The 15,681-nt window shown below is 44.0% G+C and overlaps 1 protein-coding gene and 1 long non-coding RNA gene across 2 annotated transcripts in view; one reads left to right on the top strand and one right to left on the bottom strand.

Annotated features, from left to right (window-relative positions):
- The window catches only part of LOC138961412 (probable insulin-like peptide 7), a 106,953-nt gene that overhangs the window by 62,881 nt on the left and 28,391 nt on the right, over positions 1 to 15,681 (bottom strand). The window lies entirely within an intron of this gene.
- LOC138961411 (uncharacterized) lies at positions 12,189 to 14,213 on the top strand. Its single transcript, XR_011454175.1, has 2 exons — positions 12,189 to 12,260; positions 12,718 to 14,213. It is a non-coding gene; the product is annotated as an uncharacterized lncRNA (long non-coding RNA).

The raw sequence follows: 15,681 nt of genomic DNA, 5'->3' as shown, positions 1-15,681 counted from the left end.
GACATACATAAGGCCACGCACACATGTGAGAAAGCAAGAATAAACAACACAACTGTCACTTTTGTCAATGAAATACTAAGGTAGCTGAATGTGCGACAATGCCACCCGTACGGCCTTAAAGGTGAGTGCAAACGTGTTCTTCACCAACATATCTACGCCGAACTCGGGTTATAAACCCTCGAGCAATGACTGGCGCTTGTTCAAGCTAGAATGACATGTGAAAGTTACTTCCCTTTAAATCAGCCAAGATGCGAATGGCGAGTGTGACGAACGCCAACTAGATGCTTGCGCTGATGACACGGAGTGAGTGCGAAGATGATGATCTCCCCTGCCTACCCCCTTACTGCAGGCGTTGAGCAGTATCGATGAAGGGGGAAAGAGGAAGACGAATAGACACGATGTAGATATCTCCCCCTCCTTCGACCCCTGTCTGCAAGCGTTGGGCAGAACTGATGAAGGGGGAAAGAGGAAGACGAATAGACGCTGACGATAGACGATGGCCTCCCCTGACCCAGTGCGCTGAGAACGACGAACAGCCTGCACTGTCAGGGAAGCAGTGACGGCGATGATGACAGACGAGTAGATGACAGATGACAAGACGATATCGGCGACGGCGAGGACGGCCAACGACGGGCAGCGGGACTCCAGACGACAATCTCGCCCTTGTGACGAAGCTCCACGCAGGCACCCCTTTCAGTTTGCAGATGAGGCCGTGCTCGATAAATAAATGAAAGAAAAACAACAGGCCTATAAGGCCATAATTAGAACACCTGGTACTCAAATGCGAAATGATTTACAAGGCAAAAAGAGTTTAGCCAACAAACAAAACAGAGGTCACTCCATAATATTTACACAAAAGCTAACTGGAGTGTGTGACCAAAAATCAACCTTACTGTCACTTTCAAGTCTTGTAACTTTAGACTCATTTCACAAATTCATGTAACATTTTCCAACCAGAAAAACACGCTTATTTCAGAGCATGGAATGATAACCAAAAATGAGCGTGACTGACAATGAAGGGGGAATGAAATAAGTGAAAAGGCCATGAGCTAAATTCTACCTCCCTTTTACCACCCTCCACCCGACCTACAACACAAACTAGAGACCAAAACACGTGGACAACAGAAGACATTTACACACACAAAAAATACTCACATGGAAGAACCTCTATCCTTCCCCTGGTGAATATTTCCCTTTTCACGGCAAAGCCGACGTCAACAATAATGTTGAAAACTTGACCGGGTTGACATGAGTCACACCACGTACTTGGGCCGACAGCAGTCGCGCCACATTCCAGAACACACAATCGAGGTGTTACTGCTTTCAAAGTTCTTTGGCTTCTGCCCCGAATCCCGTTCAGCGCTGAGCGCAGACGACAGGTGAGCGCTAGCGACGCACCAAATTCACGTGCTCCCCGCAATGCGGTCACGAACACGGACACAATACACACCGCGGCTGGCGGTTTGTCGATTTAAAAACTACCCGCAACCCATCTCGCGACATATCCCCCCACCAAGACAAAACTACCAGTTTTGTAATGAATCCAGAGCGAGAATGTTGCAGGAACACAACAAAGAACTTGAACGCGAAGACAGATCTAGGACATTCTACGAAAACCACGCCCAGAGGCGGGAAGAATGGGCCCAACCAAATCGACTGCTACACGTTTGAAAGGTTCATCCATCAATGGCATCTGTTCCAGCGGGGCCTTCCTGACGACGCCTCTGGGAACTGTGCGTTGACACACGACGCACGACGCACAATACCTTCTCACGTCGGCACAAAGTCCAGGCCAATAGAAAGTTTGCCACACTCTCTCCCTAGTCTTCTTTGCACCGAGGTGTCCAGCCATAGGGGAATCATGAGCCAACCGCAGAACCTCTTGTCGCAGCTGCTTGGGGACAACCAACTGACTGTATGACCCTGCCGGTCCCGAAAATGCCCTATAGTACAGAGACTTCTTCTTCACGAAATGGATAGTGCCAACACCTGAGCCAAACTGTTTCCCAGTCTGGGCATACTCACGAACTTTCTCCAAAGTGTCGTCTTCAGACTGCATCTGGGCCACTCCTTCTGGTCCTGTCTGACCAATCAAAGGCTTAGAGACGGGAAGGGGTTTTCCAGGAACCTGTTTCTTGCGCACCTGCGCCCTAGTTTCTACTGCGCCCACTTCAGGATCCTTGCTGTAGACTGGCACCCGCAACACCTGACCCGTTTCCATCTCTACATGGTTGCCAATAATAACCGGGAACAAGGGATTCTCCATGACAAGGGCAAGTGCTTTTCCAGCAAAGAATGGGGAAACTACATCGACAACAGCAGTGTCACAGACAGTCTGGTAGTTGGTGGAGGCGAAGGTGACATTCTGTTTCCTCCCAGTCAAAGCGCCACAAGGGACAAGGCTTGTATCAATGATCAGAGACTCAGCGCCCGTATCCCTGAGGGCAGGTACCTAAATTCCATTCACCTGGACTGTACACCGAGGCTCAAAATCCTTTTTATGACAGGACTCGCAAAGAGAAGGCACACCACCTGAAACAACTTTCCCTGGGAAACTGACGACCATACCCACCTTCTTACAGTCTTTCCTCAGATGTCCGTGCTGGAAACACTTGAAACACAGACCTTCTTCCTTAGCTTCTTGTATGGTCTTACCTCCCTTGTTCCCCTCCCCTCTTGTGTCTACACCCGAACCCTCCCCAGATGGGTTTACGTCAGTAGGGGCAACCTGAGGTTTTCTGACGCCCTTCTTTACTTCAATCACCACGTCTGCGGCTTCTGCCGCTTCAACCACATTTGCAGGCCTACGCTCCTTGACCTTGACCATTAAATCAGCCGACAAGGTTTCCATCAGCTGTTCTGTCAGGATGACGTCCTGGAGGTCCTCACCTTTCTCGAAATCTTTCTTGCACAGGCAGACCCACTTCTTGAAATAGCTCTTAATCCTGACAACAAACTGGGCAAAAGTTTCGCTTTGTTCTTTCCTCGACTCTCGAAACTTTTTCCTATACCCCTCTGCCGTGAGATTAAACCGCTTCATGAGCGCATCTCGGAACTGGTCATAGTTCCCTGCCTCCTCCGTTGGAAGTGTAAAGTATAAGGACCTAGCTGTACCCCTGAGCTGAGGCAAAAGCCGAGCTATCCATGTCTCCTTCTTCCACCCTTGGGTTCCAGCGATCTTCTCAAACTGGTCCAAATACTCCTCAATGTTGTCCTTGTCCTCCAAAGTCGGAATCTTGACTCCCTTTATGGTCTTCTCCTCTTTCTCCACTCTCGCTTTCTCTCTCTTCTCCTCCCTCTCTAATCTGGCTCTTTCCCTATCGGTTTCACGCTCAAACATGAACTGCCAGAACTTCCGTTCCTTCTCCTTCTCTTCTGCCTCTTTCTCTTCACGACGCTTACGCTCTTCTTCTTCTTTCTGCTCACGCCGCCTACGCTCTTCTCTATCCACCTGCAGAAACTGCAAGAGCATAGCGCTGGTGTCCCCCTGGGGAGAAGGAAACTGCGGAATATGGTGTTTGAGTTCCCCATCACCTTTTGACAGCGTGACAAACCCCCCTTCCGCTTGACCAGGCGCAGGATAGCCGCCACTTTGTCGGACAGTACGATCATCAAACAGCTTACCTCTACCGCGCCCCCTTCCCGGTGAAGACGCTGACCCCAGCATACCCCGAGGTGTAGTATGAAAAGGAGGTCGAGGCTGCCAGTCCTCCTGCCCATGTCCTGCTTGCACCTCTTCAGTCTGACTCACCGCTCCTTTCTCAGCCATGGCCCTGGACCGGGTGAGCATTGACATAACACAACCAACAGCACTCTGAGCAGCCTTTGAAAGCAGGTCAAAAGATACTGCGTTGTGCCACAAGTGTGACACAACCGCGTTCAAACACGAAACAACACAAAGACAAACAATGACGAAACAAAACAACCTAACACCCAGGACAAAACCAAATGAGTTCCCGAGCGATATGAAATTTGGATAAATCCTGGCAAGCTCGCCAATGTCGCGACCAACCTGATAGGTAGGACCTTAACTTCTCACACAGAAGGAGTCAGGAACTCAAGTGGTAAAGTTCAACAAATGAAGACTTTATTGCTTCTAGAAAATAAAGGATGAGTGGATGAGAATGAAAGGATGTTGATGAAATGATGGGGGAATGAACAAGAACTGCCGGGCTCTGCTCTACTGCTGCACAAGAAAGTTAGTGATGATGATGATGATGATTGATGATCAGGAATGAAGGGTGGCGGCAATGATGACAATGCAAAACATCATGTCAACACAATTGCACATCAACATACATGTGGTTATGGCAACGACATACATAAGGCCACGCACACATGTGAGAAAGCAAGAATAAACAACACAACTGTCACTTTTGTCAATGAAATACTAAGGTAGCTGAATGTGCGACAATGCCACCCGTACGGCCTTAAAGGTGAGTGCAAACGTGTTCTTCACCAACATATCTACGCCGAACTCGGGTTATAAACCCTCGAGCAATGACTGGCGCTTGTTCAAGCTAGAATGACATGTGAAAGTTACTTCCCTTTAAATCAGCCAAGATGCGAATGGCGAGTGTGACGAACGCCAACTAGATGCTTGCGCTGAGTGAGTGCGAAGATGATGATCTCCCCTGCCTACCCCCTTACTGCAAGCGTTGAGCAGTAACGTTGAAAGGAGTTAGACGAACAGACGATGAAACATCTCCCCCTCCTTCTACCCCCTTACTGCAGGCGTTGAGCAGTATCGATGAAGGGGGAAAGAGGAAGACGAATAGACACGATGTAGATATCTCCCCCTCCTTCGACCCCTGTCTGCAAGCGTTGGGCAGAACTGATGAAGGGGGAAAGAGGAAGACGAATAGACGCTGACGATAGACGATGGCCTCCCCTGACCCAGTGCGCTGAGAACGACGAACAGCCTGCACTGTCAGGGAAGCAGTGACGGCGACGATGACAGACGAGTAGATGACAGATGACAAGACGATATCGGCGACGGCGAGGATGGCCAACGACGGGCAGCGGGACTCCAGACGACAATCTCGCCCTTGTGACGAAGCTCCACGCAGGCACCCTTTTCAGTTTGCAGATGAGGCCGTGCTCGATAAATAAATGAAAGAAAAACACAGGCCTATAAGGCCATAATTAGAACACATGGTACTCAAATGCGAAATGATTCACAAGGCAAAAAGAGTTTAGCCAACAAACAAAACAGAGGTCACTCCATAATATTTACACAAAAGCTAACTGGAGTGTGTGACCAAAAATCAACCTTACTGTCACTTGCGAGTCTTGCAACTTTAGACTCATTTCACAAATTCATGTAACATTTTCCAATCAGAAAAACACGCTTATTTCAGAGCATGGAATGATAACCACAAAATGAGCGTGAATGACAATGAAGGGGGAATGAAATAAGTGAAAAGGCCATGAGCTAAATTCTACCTCCCTTTTACCACCCTCCACCTGACCTACAACACAAACTAGAGACCAAAACACGTGGACAACAGAAGACATAATTTACACACACAAAAATACTCACATGGAAGAACCTCTATCCTTCCCCTGGTGGATATTTCCCTTTTCACGGCACAGCCGACGTCAACAATAATGTTGAAAACTTGACCGGGTTGACATCAGTCACACCACGTACTTGGGCCGACAGCAGTCGCGCCACATTCCAGAACACACAATCGAGGTGTTACTGCTTTCAAAGTTCTTTGGCTTCTGCCCCGAATCCCGTTCAGCGCTGAGCGCAGACGACAGGTGAGCGCTAGCGACGCACCAAATTCACGTGCTCCCCGCAATGCGGTCACGAACACGGACACAATACACACCGCGGCTGGCGGTTTGTCGATTTAAAAACTACCCGCAACCCATCTCGCGACAGACATAATAACGCGCTTTTAAACGCTCAGCAAATCTTGATCTTGATGGATTACGCTGCTGGATACCAGAAGACTGGCGTAAATGCAGCGGGGGAGAGTGCGGCAGCCTAATGGTGGTGTACGGCTGCTAGCTTGGCTTTAAAGATGCCAATGCTTTTGGAGGTTACAGTATTGTCCTCAAGTAGATTCCAGTCTTGTGCCGTCTTCACAAAAAAGGAGTTCCTAAACTGATCAGTGCGGCCTTGGGGCACTGAATAGGGTCTAGAATTGTTTCTTGAAAACTGTGAGACGATGTTGGATGTGTGATGGTCAGGGTGTCTCACTGGCCTGATTTTACGGCCTTGCTTCTGCTCAGTTAAGAACTGGTGTGATGGTAGTGCCGGTACCAGCCCCTCAACCACCCTATAGAAGAACGTCAGACGGAGTTGTTGACGTCGCTGTTGCAGAGGTTGAAGTCCAGTTTTCTCTAGGAGTCTGGTGACGCTGCCGGGGGTCGACGACCTGAAGTCGCCTGTGATAAACCTTGATGCTTTGCGTTGTACGCGTTCGATGCAGTCAATGTCTTTCTTCAGGTAGGGGTCCCAGACAACCGCCCCGTACTCCAGGAGGGGACGCACAAGGGAGAGGTAGGCCTGCTGACGGCAACGAGGCGGGCAGCGTTGGAGGTTGCGGCGAAGGAAGCCAAGGGTGCAGTTAGCTTTTTTAGTGATAGAAGAAATGTGGGGGCTCCATTTCATGTCGTCTGAGAGGAGAATGCCAAGGTAGGGTGTGGATCTAACGTTTTGGAGGATGCTGTTGTCCAGTTGGTAGTAGAAGTCAGAGGATTTGTTTATACTGAGGATATAGCATTTAGAGGCGTTGAAGCGCATGCCCCAGGTAACCGCCCATTCTTCGAGGTGTCTGAGGTCTTGTTGCAGGGATTGGTGGTCCGTGAAGGAGTTTATTTCCCTATAGAGCAGGCAGTCGTCGGCGAACAAGCGGACGTGGGACGATACGGAGGCTGGCAGGTCGTTAATATGGACAAGGAAGAGTAGTGGGCCGAGCACCGTCCCCTGCGGGACGCCAGAGTCTACTGTAGTTGATTCGGATGAGGTACCCTCGAGTACAACTTTCATGGAGCGCTTAGTGAGGAACGACGTGAGCCAGTTGAGTAGGGGGCCGTTTATGCCATACCAGGAGAGTTTGTGGAGGAGGTGGGGGTGGGGAACAGTGTCGAACGCTTTAGAAAAATCAAGCACAGCGACATCTACTTGTTTTCTTTGGTCGAAGGAGGTCAAGAGGTCGTGGGTTGTGGTGAGAAGTTGGGTTTCGCACGATAATCCAGAACGGAAACCATGGTTTAGATGCGTGAGGATGTTATACGAGTCGAGATGTGTGAAGATGTGGCGGCATATAATATGTTCTAGGAGTTTGCAAGGGATGGAAGTGAGGGAGATGGGACGGTAGTTCGCGGGGAGGTGGCGATCACCCTTTTTGAATACACAGGAGATGTTGGCCTGGAGCCAGTCGGAAGGGAGAGAACCGCTATCCAGGGATCTCTGGAAGATTGCACGGAGAGCAGGAGCAATCTGGTCGGCGCAGGTCTTTAGGACCAGGTTGGGTATGCTGTCGGGGCCTGGGGCTTTGGCGGGGTTGAGGTCACGTAGCAGTTTAGCTACTCCAGCTGTGGTCACTTCAATCTGCTCTATGGGACTGACGGCGGGGGGTGGGGGAGGGGGGGTGAAGTTAGCACTCTTTGTGAATACTGATTTGAACTGGTCGAGGAGAAGTTTAGCTTTCCCTACGCTATCGTTTATAAGTTTATAAACATTTTCGGCAAATGTGAAGGAGACAACTATGACGATTGAATACATGTAGGGTTCAGAGCATTCTCGCCGTCCATATTTAGCACTAGCCTCCCCGAGGAGTGTAGATACAACACGCAAAACATACCAAATGTTTTTTTGAAAATGAGCAAACCGGGCCTCGAACAAGGAACAGCCTGTCAATGTCAAATCAGGGGGCGTCACTTTGCACAGCAGCCACATTCAATCGACCGGTCGTGCCAATACAAGCGCGAAGGTTTGGAATTGCAAATAACTAATGAAGTCTTCATGCAAGTACTGCACGTTTTAGCTCAAAGCTAAATTGAAATTTACTAACATAAATATGAAAAAGAGCTGTGTCTGCAAATTTGAAACATCACACAAACAAGTTGATCTAACACGGCCTGTCCACAATTTGAAGTTATCCAAATGAACGTAGCAAAATGTGCGTGGTGAAACTTTTTTTTGTTCTCTTGAGTTACTGACAATATCGGTATACACAATATCACAGTGCTTCGTTCAATAAATCATTTTCTTTATTTGCTCTATAAATCTTTTCTGGAACTGAGATGTCTCACTAACTTGAATAATATGTATAGCAGAATTCGGTCGGATACAGCATTGACTTGTGACATGACAAGATTAACAAGGGGACGGTGTGGAGGCAGTCTGGAATATGCTGCGAATCATGTTCAGAATAGTCCTGCAAATCTTGCACCTTGCACTGTACTTGCATCAATGTTGTTCTCAACTTACACGTCAGCATCGGAATAGGCTGTCCATGATGTTCAGGATAGCTAAAAAACAAGTCGCGTAAGGCGAAAATACAATATTTAGTCAAGTAGCTGTCGAACTCACAGAATGAAACTGAACGCAACGCAACGCAGCAAGACCGTATACTCGTATCATCGTCACTCTACCGCCCGTGGCAAAGGCAGTGCCCGTGGAATTGACAAGAAGAGCGGGGTATTCGTTGCGCTGAGAAGGATAGCACGCTTTTCTGTACCTCTCTTCGTCTTAACTTTCTGAGCGTGTTTTTAATCCAAACATATCATATCTATATATTTTTGGAATCAGGAACCGACAAGGAATAAGATAAAAGTGTTTTTAAATTGATTTCGAAAAAAAAATTGTGATAATAATTTTTATATATTTAATTTTCAGAGCTTGTTTTTAATCCAAATATAACATATTTATATGTTTTTGGAATCAGCAAATGATGGAAAATAAGATAAACGTAAATTTGGATCGTTTTATAAATTTTAATTTTTTTTTACAATTTTCAGATTTTTAATGACCAAAGTCATTAATTAATTTTTAAGCCACCAAGCTGAAATGCAATACCGAACCCCGGGCTTCGTCGAAGATTACTTGACCAAAATTTCAACCAATTTGGTTGAAAAATGAGGGCGTGACAGTGCCGCCTCAACTTTCACGAAAAGCCGGATATGACGTCATCAAAGATATTTATCAAAAAAATGAAAAAAGTGTTCGTGGATTTCATACCCAGGAACTCTCATGTCAAATTTCATAAAGATCGGTCCAGTAGTTTAGTCCGAATCGCTCTACACACACACACACACACACACACACACACACACACACACACACGCACACACGCACGCACACACGCACATACACCACGACCCTCGTTTCGATTCCCCCTCGATGTTAAAATATTTAGTCAAAACTTGACTAAATATAAAAAAAAGGCAACTCGCGCTATACTCGCATCAATGTTGTCATCGCAACTTACACGTCGGCATCGGAATAAGCTGTCAATCAATTTCAGGACAACCCCACAAAAACTTCAACTCATACAATAATCGCGTATCAAGGTGTTCTTCTTAACTGACACGTCAGCATTTGTGTGTGTGCCTGTGTGTGTTTGTATATATATATGTGTGTGTGTGTGTGTGTGTGTGTGTGTGTGTGTGCATGTGTGTGCGTGTGTGTGTGTGTGTGTGTATGTGTGCGTGTGTGCGTGCGTGCGTGCGTGCGTGCGTGCGTGCGTTTTTGAGAATGTGTGTGACTGCCTTTGGAATTGGGTGCTGGTGGTTTTGAGAGAGTATGAGAGAGGGGGGCGTGCCTATTCACCATGATAGCAATACAAGATAGCGCCATGAACATTATATAAAGGCTGACAATCTGCTGACAGACATCATTGACTGATCATGTCTCCCAGGCGTTGACAAGGAGCAGGGACAGCTGATCAGAGAAAAAGATACAGTTAAAGGCAGGAGAAAGATTCCGTAACGCTGTGTCTGCCTGTCTGAGGCGCTCCATAGGGTTGTGGTGTTCTCGTATTTGCGGAAAGATAGACTGATCTGTAATTCATAAGGATAGGGGTTTTAGACAAAATCCTTTCGATTTTGAGAAGATTGTCAAAAAAACAAACAATTACCATCTGATGTATTTCTTTGATTGCTCCAGTGCTTAATCGATGCGCATCGAAAATGTAAAGTTAATTATTATAATTGTAACATACATTCTTCTGATTGGTGCAATTTGAATTGATCAGAAAGTTCATATTGTCTATGAATATGACATGATCCCATGTATTCCAAGGGATACTTCATAGTTGTTTTTATGTTGGAAAAAACATACTCGTTTGGACAAACGTTGTTGCCTGTAATTCATTTCCATGGATACAAAAACTGGCAAAGAGGAAAGAATTGCCAACAAGACAAAGGAATAAGAAGAAACCACATTGGAATATTGACACGAAATTATATATAGCCCTTTCCTCTCAGTCTGCATGATCATTTTCCTTTATGACTGTTTCAGGGAACAATGTTGCTGAGCGAAACATTTCTGTTGTGCCTTCTGTCTTCCGCCTTGGAGGTATGATTTCACTCGTGATTAAAATTAAAATTAAAATAAAACAACCATAGTCATTTACGTGGTCAAGAAAAAAATCCTTTCATTGCTCGCAGATTGGATTATAAATTTGTTACTGATTCTGTTTTAAATAATATTAGAGATTGTAGTATAATTATGTTCTGTTGCACAATCCGACCATCTGTCGGTTAGCATAACATATAAATTATCTTCATTTCAGCGGGGTCCATCATATTGGAAATGTAATGATAGTTTGTTAAAGGATCATGTCTTTGTTGATGAATTGAATTTGATGTTGGAAGAATGTGAGATACAAGATGAAATAATGGAGGATCACGTTAAATGGGACATGTGTAAGATTAAAATAAGAGAATTCTGTATTCAGTACAGTAAGGACAAAAATAGATGTAAGTTTTACAGACATGTGGAATTTTTGGAAAGTTTGAATGGGATTGATAAAGCCCTTGTTTTAGATCAAGATAATAACGAATTGTTGATGGAAAAAGATAAAGTAAACGTAGAATTGGAAATTTATTCAATACAAGTCCCGAATTAGGTCCCGAATTAAATTTATTGAAGAAGGAGAAAAAATACACAGTATTTTCTCAATATGGAAAAGACACACTCAAACGCGAAAATTATGGATCGTCTGGCTAAAGCAGATGGTCAGGTGATAACAAATCAGGATGATATTTTGACTGAACAAGTACAGTTTTTTAGAAGGAGATACGAAAACAATTTTGAGTTTGATGACAATTTGGTTGAACAGTTTTTGGATGGTGTTAAAGTTCGACAATTAACACAACAGCGGAAGACAGGAATTGATAGTCCGATCACGTTAACAGAATTATCGACATCCTTAAATAAATATGAAAAACAGTTCTATCCTTGGCGGATTATGACATTATTCAGTTATTCTGCAGAAAAACCAAAATGCTGGAGAAAAACTGTCTTTTCTGCAGCATTTCTGCATAATGTCCTCTTTCGCCGAAGCAACGGGTTTTTTCTGGAGCAAAACATTTTACTGCAGTAAAATTGAAATCAAGAATGCTGCAGTAAAACGGTGATGTTGTTATACTGCAGAAAACCTGTTTACACTTTTTCTGCAGCATTTTGTTCTGGCTCATTATAATGTTGGAGCACGTGAGCCACCCTCTGTCGAGAGATGGACTCATCCAGAATTACCAATAGTTACAAACTATTATACTATCCCAGGGGGCGACGAATACAAACGCTACTTTACAAGGTCGTTCGTTTTTCTCCAGAAAAACTGTGACAAATGGAGTCGTGGGAGTAACCAAGACAGACCAGGTCCAGGCAAGTCAATTGTTATCTCCCTTTACCTGTACGAGTCTTCAATTTTCCATTCATATTAGATAGCAGTGAAGACCCCAAATTAATCAATCATCAAAGCAGAAAAGCCATCCTTTTTCTATCCGTGAAGCGAACAGCGAACAAGCGCATGCATGTCTTTGTTTATCCATTTTTCGGTTACAGATATAACTCACGGCTTACACTGTTTGCCAGTTGTCTTCTAACTTTTGTCTCCTTATCTCTTGGTTTCGGACTGAACATAGAGCCTGCGTAAAAAAAGATCGCATATACACATGTATTTCAAATATAGATTTGAATAATGTATAGTTTTCTGTTTGGGCAGATCTGGCAAGTCTGGACGATATTCCATTTTCCCCTGAGCAGATTAGAAGTGCAGAGGTCACACTGGAAGGTAAGTAACAAGTCCTCAAGTTGAGGAGAAACGAAATTATTCTTGAAATGCTTTCCGAGCAAAGTTCATTATTCGTACCATGTATGTTTGTCTCTGTCTGTCCACCGGTAGGTAGACGTACGTGTTAATGTCATGTTTTGATGAGTCATAAATTGAACGTCCCAATAACTTCTTTATTTTTTTCTTTCTTTTTTTGAATTTTATTATTTGTGTTTGTGCGCTGGAAACTACAGACAGTTTTTTTTAATCAGATAAAAGAAATATTGCTTTGCTGCTGAGAGAGAAAACCTCATTGTAATATTTATTTAAATAGAATATGCTCGCACCATCAAAAAGAAAGCGTTATTGTTGTTCGCTGACAAGTGTACTTTTTGTTTGTAATAATCAGCACATGCGGGACTCACATTTTCTGATGTTGCACACATTTGCATCAACTCAAATGATCTCTGTTGCTTAGGTTGCGGGTATGATATCCACGCCGCTGACGATGTTAAGTACGGGCACATTGTGAGCCCAAACTACCCGCACACCTACCATGTGGGACTCAGCTGCACGTGGTACCTGTACGGCTTTCATCGGGTGGATTTCCACTTGTCTGATATTTCACTAAGGAATGGCACAGAGTAAGCTTACACACACACACACACACACACACACACACGCACATACACACACACACACACACATACACACATACTTGTTTTCCCCTCGTTATTGTGACCATTGGCCGGCCCCATCGTTGTTTTGACAGTGCCTGCTGAAGTGACCGTTTGACCAATAGATAAGAAATTCCACATCAAGCTTATTTAAATTGGCCAAAAGTGAATGTGCATAATTACACTCACATACACAAATGAAAATAGCTTTTGGGGATATCATACCCAGGAAATCTCATGAAGATCGGTCTAGTAATTTTCGCGGAATCCCTTTATACGTCCACACATACACACATACACTACGACGCTCGTTCGGATTCCCTCTCTTTGTTAAAACATGTAATCAAAATTTGACAACATGTACAAATGTGAACATTGCATTTTCTATCGACCAGCCAAAGAAGCAAACCTGGCCCGGTATGCGTGTACTTCATACACGTCGAAGAAACCGGAAACATACGTCTTTGTTAGTGCGAATATGAAAAGGATACTCAGCAACTTTCTGGGGAATATGGCCCGATGATTGGAAAAGGGCTGTGTGACCATATCCAAACACAACCTGTGAATGCCCCCACGTTTCTATCAGAATAGCAATATACACATAAAATCTCTTGTGCTTTTACATTTAGTCAAGTACCGTAAAGTACCGAGTATAAGCCCATAACATTGTAAACGCCCATCCCCCACCTTGGAGCAAAATCCGTGCAAAAGGTGAAGTACTGAGTAAACGCCCACCCCTCAATTTGCATGGCTAAAAAAAAATAACGAAAAATCGAGAACAGGGAGAGAACAAAGGAATGCCGAAGAATGTCGTGTCAGAGTGTCTTCTCCTTGCTTTTTGGCGCTTCTTTCCAAGAAAATGCCGAAGCGAAAATCTTACTCAGTAGAATTCAAGAGTTTGGTGACGACAGAAAACAAATTAGGATGTGGCGAGCTAACAGAGATGTCCTGCAGCATGAAGCTAGCAGAGAAAAGCGAAAGTTGAAACTGCACCCTGGTCGGACTGTGAAGTCGGAGGAGTTGGAGGTCACTGATGATACTTTTTGAGTTTCTACCAGAAGAAAGAAGCGAAGGGCGAGTTGTTAGAAAAAAAAGACTTGCAGAGAAAAGCGCGACAGTTAGGGGCGGGTCTGAAACTTCAAGACTTTGATGCGTCAAACATGTGGCTACAAAGGTGGAAAAAAACGGCACCATGTATCCATTCGCCTCTGTACGTCCAGTAACCAGAAGGTGCCGGCAGATTTTGAGGATTTCAGGTTTTTCAAGTTGTTTTTAAATAAAAGCCGTTTTTGTCGAATAGACATGCTTTCAATGTGTTCATTTACGAGTGATGGTGTGTAAGCCTTACGTATGTCTGTCTGCGAGTTTAACAATTTTATAATACACAAAATATCTTCATGTTGTTATATTTAGTCAAGTTTTGACTAAATATTTTAACATCGAGGGGGAATCGAAACGAGGGTCGTGGAGTATGTGCGTGTGTGCGTGTGTGTGTGTGTGTGTAGAGCGATTCAGACTAAACTACTGGACCGATCTTTATGAAATTTGACATGAGAGTTCCTGGGTATGAAATCCCCGAACATTTTTTTTCATTTTTTTGATAAATGTCTTTGATGACGTCATATCCGGCTTTTCGTGAAAGTTGAGGCAGCACTGTCACGCCCTCATTTTTCAACCAAATTGGTTGAAATTTTGGTCAAGTAATCTTCGACAAAGTCCGGACTTTGCTATTGCATTTCAGCTTGGTGGCTTAAAAATTATTTAATGACTTTGGTCATTAAAAATCTGAAAATTGTAAAAAAAAAAAAAAAAATTATAAAACGATCCAAATTTACGTTCATCGTATTTTCCATCATTTGCTGATTCCAAAAACATATAAATATGTTATGTATCGATTGGAGATTGGATTTCCCTTCTTTGAGTCATGTGACGTCAGAGGCCGACAAAACTTTATAATTTGGCTTTTCAGGTTGACCGAAACTTCAAAGGAACTAAAAAACAAAAAACGTCATGTGTTTGATTGCATGTGTGTGTGCTGTTCAATGTCAAAACAACAACAAAGTGAGTACATGACGTGTGTTTTGTAGTTCCTTTGAAGTTTCGGTCAACCTGAAACGCCCAAATATGAAGCTTATGTGTTTGATTGCATGTGGATTGCATGCATGTGTTTGTGTGCTCGTTCAATCGTCAAAACAACAACAAAGTCATAGTACCTGAAAGGAATTCGATCGATACATAAATGTTATTTGCGTGTTTGACCAAAATATGACATTTTACACAGATCTCGACAGTCATTGTTCACCTCGACCGCTAGCGCGGTCTCGGAGAACAATGACTGTCTCGATCTGTGTAAAATGTCATATTTTGGTCAAACACGCAAATAACGTATAATATTCGGATTAAAAACAAGCTCTGAAAATTAAATATATAAAAATTATTATCAAAATTAAATTGTCCAAATCAATGTAAAAACACTTTCATCTTATTCCTTGTCGGTTCCTGATTCCAAAAACATATAGATATGATATGTTTGGATTAAAAACACGCTCAGAAAGTTAAAACAAAGAGAGGTACAGAAAAGCGTGCTATCCTTCTTAGCGCAACTACTACCCCGCTCTTCTTGTCAATTTCACTGCCTTTGCCATGAGCGGTGGACTGACGATGCTACGAGTATACGGTCTTGCTGAAAAATGGCATTGCGTTCAGTTTCATTCTGTGAGTTCGACAGCTACTTGACTAAAATTAATGTTGTATTTTCGCCTTAC

The sequence above is a fragment of the Littorina saxatilis genome, linkage group LG3 (genome assembly GCF_037325665.1).
Source record: "Littorina saxatilis isolate snail1 linkage group LG3, US_GU_Lsax_2.0, whole genome shotgun sequence".
Classification (NCBI taxonomy): domain Eukaryota; kingdom Metazoa; phylum Mollusca; class Gastropoda; order Littorinimorpha; family Littorinidae; genus Littorina; species Littorina saxatilis.
This window is presented reverse-complemented; position numbering and strand designations above follow the sequence as displayed.